This window comes from Phaethon lepturus, unplaced genomic scaffold, assembly GCF_000687285.1.
Source record: "Phaethon lepturus isolate BGI_N335 unplaced genomic scaffold, ASM68728v1 scaffold10779, whole genome shotgun sequence".
In the NCBI taxonomy this organism is placed as follows: Eukaryota; Metazoa; Chordata; class Aves; order Phaethontiformes; family Phaethontidae; genus Phaethon; species Phaethon lepturus.
The window spans coordinates 8,800-15,275 of NW_010565555.1; the positions used below are offsets into that span (position 1 = coordinate 8,800).

Genomic DNA, 6,476 nt, shown 5'->3' on the forward strand with positions numbered 1-6,476 from the left:
ACCAATATCAACCATTTTAATGAAAGAGTATCCAATATTTTCATGGAACTATAAAAAGGAGCGAGACTAAGTGTTATGGCAAAAAGCCTGGGCTCAGCAGCTTTGTGTGGGAAATGGTGAAATGTGACTGTGATTTATAATGAGAAAAGGTATCTACAACATACAATTTTCTACCTAGCTGCAAATAATAATTCATAGTGATGTCCCTTCCAGATAAAATACCTTTGCAATGTAGGACTCATGTGGTAAAATGATCATGATAAATGTCAGACCAGTGCAGGTAACGGCTTTACAAACCATTAAGATTAGCTGGCTCTTTTTTTTTGATGATAACAGTAGCCATGCTGTGACTCTATGTGGTAATAATATCTCAGTACTGATAAATGCCAGAGCCAGGCAGAGGTGTTTATCATTCCCAGTTCAGAAATGCTGACTAAAGTTACCACATGTTGCCTGTTTTTTCTTCTTTTACAATAGACTAACAATTAACAATTTTTCATGAAACAATTTGATGCCAAATTTCTACAGGTTTTGTGCTTTAGTGCCTACCTACATCCTAGGATCTCTTCTCCTGTATGTTAGTACTGATGACTTTGCTACAGTAAGCCCTCAAATACAGCTTTCTACCCTTGCTATTCTCCTGATAAATAATTTCTTTGTAAATTAATACTGCTCATTTCAGTTTATTTCTTTTACAAATACACCTTCTAGAGCGCAGCCTCTGTAAGGCAGCTGTTTCTGCAGGGAAGGTGGTTACCAAGCTGGCGTATGTGTTAATCAACACAGAGCAGACACGTTTCCTTCAAGAGAGCTCGATAAAGTTTCACTGTACAACATTTCCTGGCAAATGTTCTGCAATGGACAGTGAGACTTTCCTTCCATTGAGTCTTTCCCTGCCTCAGTGTTTCAATTCCACTCAAGTCCACTCAATCCTCAGGAGAAAACAGAATTAAAAAATAATCTAGTTGAGAAGCTTTTTTTGAGAAGTTGCAGGACAGCCAGGGCAGCCCCAACCTAAATACAACTAATCCAGTAAGATCATAGCATGTACGGACACCAAGCCACACAAATAAAAACCCACAGGATTTATACCCCTTTCCTCCAATAAATTCACTTCCGCTAATTTCATAGCATTTTCATTTGTAGCTTCAGTCATATGTCCACTGGACAGATCATCCATAGGACAAAAATATACAGTATTAATGGCTGGTGGCAGGAAACAAGGGATGAGTGGTTGCAAGAGTGGGGGAGTTTGTGCTGTTCGGAAGTTAAGGCTCTGTATAGGTCAAACCAAAACAAGAGTAAAATACACAGAAAGTGTATTCTTCATTTGTGTGTAACTTCATTATCACTGTTATCAATTGCATGACTGTCTCTAGAATAAATCCATATGAAAGTTTGGGGGTTTTTTACTGGAAAATAATACCTATGCGTTGACTACTTGGAGGTCTCATCTTTCGTATCTATACAAAGGTTCAAATTAACAATGTATTTATATATTCAATATTGAAATAAACAACGTAGGTATATACATCTATATCGGTGTGTATGAAATATTAATCCCAACAAGAATTATGAATATATGCTGAGGAAGGACTATTATCATAGTAATTTTAATTTTTAAATTCAGTTCGATTACAGGAATTTTTTGCTTGAAACTTTTTTTCGGTGAAATCTGAATCAAGGCACTGATCACCATGTATGCTTACGCAGCAGCTACTGCAACTGGGATTCAATCCTGACTGAGATCTCTGCGTGCTAGTGTAATATGAATATTAAAAAGGAACATATAGGAAGAATGATAGGTGATAATTAAATCATAGATGATGAGATCAGAAAAGTATTCTCAGGTTCTCTAGGGCATGTAACATGCAAGATGTTTTCCCTGCGTCAGACCTACTGGCACCTTATCTAATCTGTTCCTAAATGAAAGCTCAGTTGTACATGACTTTGCTTTAGTTGCAAAATCTTATACGAATCAATGAAAATATGAGTCAAACCTCTCTCAAGAAACTATGAATCATGCTAAAACAGGAAGGTATATCTTAACAAAAAGGACAGCAATGATGTTATCACCTCAGAAGAGAGATTAAAGCCCTTAGTACTGCATTCTTTATTACTAATTGTAAGTTTGAAATACAAATTGTTTCCTACAGAAACTACAACCGTGAGATGTTACAGGTATTAGAAAACAGCTACACTGGAATAGTTTCTCAAAATAATTGATCACCAGAAAGCACAACTAAAAACAATAGCAAAACATTTTATATTTCATACATGATAGGGTATAAAGTTAAGGATAGAGATTCATAAATGTAGTTGATTAAATTATGATGAGAAAAAAAGGACAACAAGGCCTACTTGGGAAGTGCATCCATCACAGAAGCTGCACCACTGGACAAATGTAATTCCAAAGTGGAATTCCACTTAAGATGTGGGTCCTTCACTATTTGGAGTTACTTTAGCTTAGGATGATGGTCTAATAGTCTAATAAAATAAATGAATAAGAATATAATTCTGTGAACCACAAGATTCTTCCTTAAGATTATGAGACAATTTCTAATCCTTGAAATTACTCTTGCTCTCTATTAAGACGACAGAAGGTATGATATATTCTGGTTTTAACCATATGCTAGCGATGGCTTTTCTTGTTGAGGTACCAGATACAGTACTGGGTACAATAGTGTCCTAACACAGCACTCAAGCGGTTATTTTCTTTCTTTTTCCCCCCTTAGAAATCCAGGACAATGCCACTCGCATCAAATCCATAAGGAGCCTGGTAAAAAAGCTCCCTAGACCAAACTATGACACAATGAAAATCCTCTTTGAGCATCTAAAGAAGTAAGTAGAACTGTGATACTAACAGATCGTCGATAATTTTAAAAGGAATCGGTGCGTGGTGTCCAAATCCTGTTGGAAATGTCATCCAAAATACTAAATATAATTATGTTCTTTGGCAAAACTAAGCATTATTTATGGTATCTATGTATATCCTATTTCTGAAAAAAATCAGTGTGTCTAAGCAAAAGCCCAGATTTTTCCTCTACGAGAAAGGAGAACAGTTCTGTTGCCTTCGACAGAGTCAGGCACGTTGGGATTACTATGCCACAGGTATATTGAGTTGGGCAAAATTCAACATGTTCTAGTATTGCATTTTCCCAATTTGGTTTGACTTTCCCCAACAGTAGACCTTTGGATCACCGTATTTTCACCATTGAGATCTCTGCTGTTCAAACTCCTTTATTTATCTTGTGATACATTGAGGCACATAACGATAAAAATAACCTCACCCAAGAAAACACATCACGATCTCTCGTACCTCACAAGGAAGCTGGTGACAACACAGAACATCTAAGAAATGCTGAGGAGAGATTCAGAAGTGCATCTTTGCTCTCCTAATGCTGCTGAGATACCACAGAGGCAGAAAAATGACACTGTGAGGCTCCACCTTATCATTCCTCTGTGGCTTCTGCACTCATTGAGCTCCGCTTGCAAGAGACGTCAGCCCACAAAGTCAACCCAGGACCTCATGTTCACCTTGGGTTTTCTTCTCGTGTTTTGTGGCGTTAAAAATAAAAACGTGCGTAGACCACGTGATCACTCGGCAACCAACTTGCAGCTATTTGACTTGCAGAATGACTGGGCAGACGTGGCAGACCTCAAGACAGGGGCAGATGAAGGGCAGGATCCTGTTCCTCCCTTGGTGGCTGTCCTGCTGTTGGGACTAACCAGTGCCATTTTGTCCGGTCACTCTTCAGCCAAACTGCCCTTAAAATTTAAGGGACTAAGGATGCAAGGGTCCATGGAGGCCCTGTGCACAGAGGAGTAGTTCGTCCCAGGAGTAATATAATGACCCCAGCGAGTGAGTAATAAAGACTCGAAATAAAAGACTACTCTGAGCTTGTGACTAATGATGCCTTTACACCGATCATTTGCGCCGCATTCTCCTGGCGTATACATACGAGAGGTGTAGATCCTTTATCTCGCTCTGCAGCTTCCAGCTGAAGCCGCCAAGTCCATATAGTCATGGGAATGTCCCCATTTCATTAAGCATGTAAAGATTTTAAGCAGTCCATAAACTGCCTGAGCCTGGCCTGGCAGAAAAACAGGTTTCTATGTATTCCTCTGATGTGCTGTGTGCGCACATTCCCTCCTTCAGCAGGTTATCTAGAGAAGGATGATAATTTATTACCGTCAATTGAAGAATAATAAGGGAAATTATTTCCTGGGAAGAACCTGAGCGCAAGAAGTAGGTACGCGCTGTCAGCACAGATATGCCGTATACAAAATTTACTGCACCATACGTGGCATTGATCTTAACCTCAAGAAAGTTTTGTTACCATGTCTTAGGGGAGAGATATCAGGTATATACAATAAGTCTTTGATCTCATAGTTAAATCACTTGATTGAGACTCAGGAGACATGGGTTCAGTTCTCGGCTTTGACCGGATGTTCTGGGTGACCTTGGGTAAATCACTTAATCTCTCTGTGCCTTGGTTTCTTGTTTACAAAATGATGATAATACTTCCTTTGTCTGCCTTGGCTTTTTAGACCATAATCTGTTCAGGACAGCAATAGTTTCCTGCTGTGTATGTGTAGAATAACTGGCAAAACTGGACCAAGACGGGTGTTTTTTGGAGAAAAGAAAAGAAAAGGAAAAAAACCCCCACATTAAAACACAGACAATAAAATACCAATACTTTGTAATGCATATGTACACACTGCTGGGCTTGACTACAACCCCATAGATACAGAAGTACCTAAATTAGCACATGCTCTTACCTTTCGCTGCAGAAAGCATGGGGAAGCTAGAGGTATACTGATGTCATACAGTGGCGCAGAGTGATGGAAGGCAGGGAGATGCGATATTTGAGCCATTCGGGGGCCTGAGCGTTACCTGAGCAATCGCCTGAGTCTCTCTGAAGAACGTCAGCCTTCTCTGCCACACAAACACATCCTCAGGGCGGCATAGGGCTATTCCATAAGCTTTGCTCCATTGATATGGAAGCAACAGTAGAATAGATACCAAAAACACCAAAAAGTAGATAAAAACCGGTATGTTCTCTTGAACTTGAAAGACAAGGGCCAGTCTGAAGGGCCCCGTGGCTCCGTAAATGAGAATAGAGAAGCATACATACATTTTTAGTAGTGACGTGATGTTTACATTATGTGAATATAGGCAATGTGTGTTTGTTTAAACTAACCTAGGAAACAAGATGTTTGCAGAGGTTACAAAACATAGAATTATATCACTTTTAGGGACACTCATCAGAAGAGAGGTGCCAATGTGCACAATGTACCAACCTTGCCGCTGGCTTGCACCTTGCACCATCCTCCTCAATCACAGGGTTTTCTCAGTGTGAATCACAGGAGGTTCAAAAGTTTCCAGTTAGTTGAAAAAAATAAACAAACTGTTTTGATTTGAGGCATAGTATTGCAATTTCTGTATTTGCTGGTGGAGATGGCTGTTCTTGTCCAACGTTGAGCTGACCTTCAAGGGGTTTCTGATGAGGACAAGCTGACAGACCACAGTTACGCTGCTTCTGAGGCATCCCCCTCATTCTCCTACCCCTTTCTTTCCTCTCTGTCAGACAAATAGAAGAACAGGGCTATGCAGACCTGGGCCATGGGACACATGTCTCACTGACACGCAGGAGCTCGGCACGAGAAGCCAACCTTCGCCCAGAAGGCTACGGTTATGCTAAATGCCCGATGGCAGCAAGGCTGCACTATGGTTTCATTCTGCAGCGATCCAGTCTGCAGGAGTGGGTGCAGATCAAGCCCAAATAACAATGTGAAACGCACTTTGAAGAAAGGAAAGGTCCTTCTTCAAAACCCAGACAAAGCAGCTGATGAGAGTCTGCGAGAAAGGCCTGGCAGCAGGGATTAACACCAGTGCCATATATCTTTCTTAAACCAAGCCCTCTGATGTTGCAAGAAGTCACAGTGCAGCATGTGAAGCCCACAGGAGAGGGATTAAAAGCAAAGCTTGGGCTTGCAGTACCTGTTCTTTTAATTTTTTTGTGTTTGATGTGGGGGGGGGAAACCCCACCAATGTCCCCTATTCATCTTTACATGAAATATATTTTACTGCTCATAAGGAGCAGAGGCAAAATATGGGGCTGAACAGACATACCACATAGCTCTTGCCAGTCTAATACCATAAGAAATTGTTCTATTAGGGCTTGTACTGAAAACAATTGAGCACAACTACTATTAGGCTTTTCATATCTCTTCCTGAAGATGAGCAAATCAAACAAATAAAATTTATACATTGAAGAAACACCAAAACCCAACCTGGGCAGGGATTTTCCCAAATAAAGAGCTACTGAAAACAGCCTGTTCTACCTGAACACGTTTAGAGAATATTTGCTTGCCATATATACATATATACATATATATATATATACACACACACACCATATACTGCTGTTCCATACATTTGTGAAAGCAGTATCCCAGTTTCTTAGCACTCC

The 6,476-nt window shown here is 40.1% G+C and overlaps 1 long non-coding RNA gene across 1 annotated transcript in view; it reads left to right on the forward strand.

Moving 5' to 3' along the window:
• Positions 1-2,732: 2,732 nt before the first annotated feature.
• The window catches only part of LOC104627114, a 23,985-nt gene continuing 20,241 nt past the window's right edge, over positions 2,733-6,476 (forward strand). The window contains exon 1 of the long non-coding RNA XR_738095.1: positions 2,733-2,841. This is a non-coding gene — a long non-coding RNA (uncharacterized LOC104627114). The remainder of the gene's footprint in view (positions 2,842-6,476) is intronic.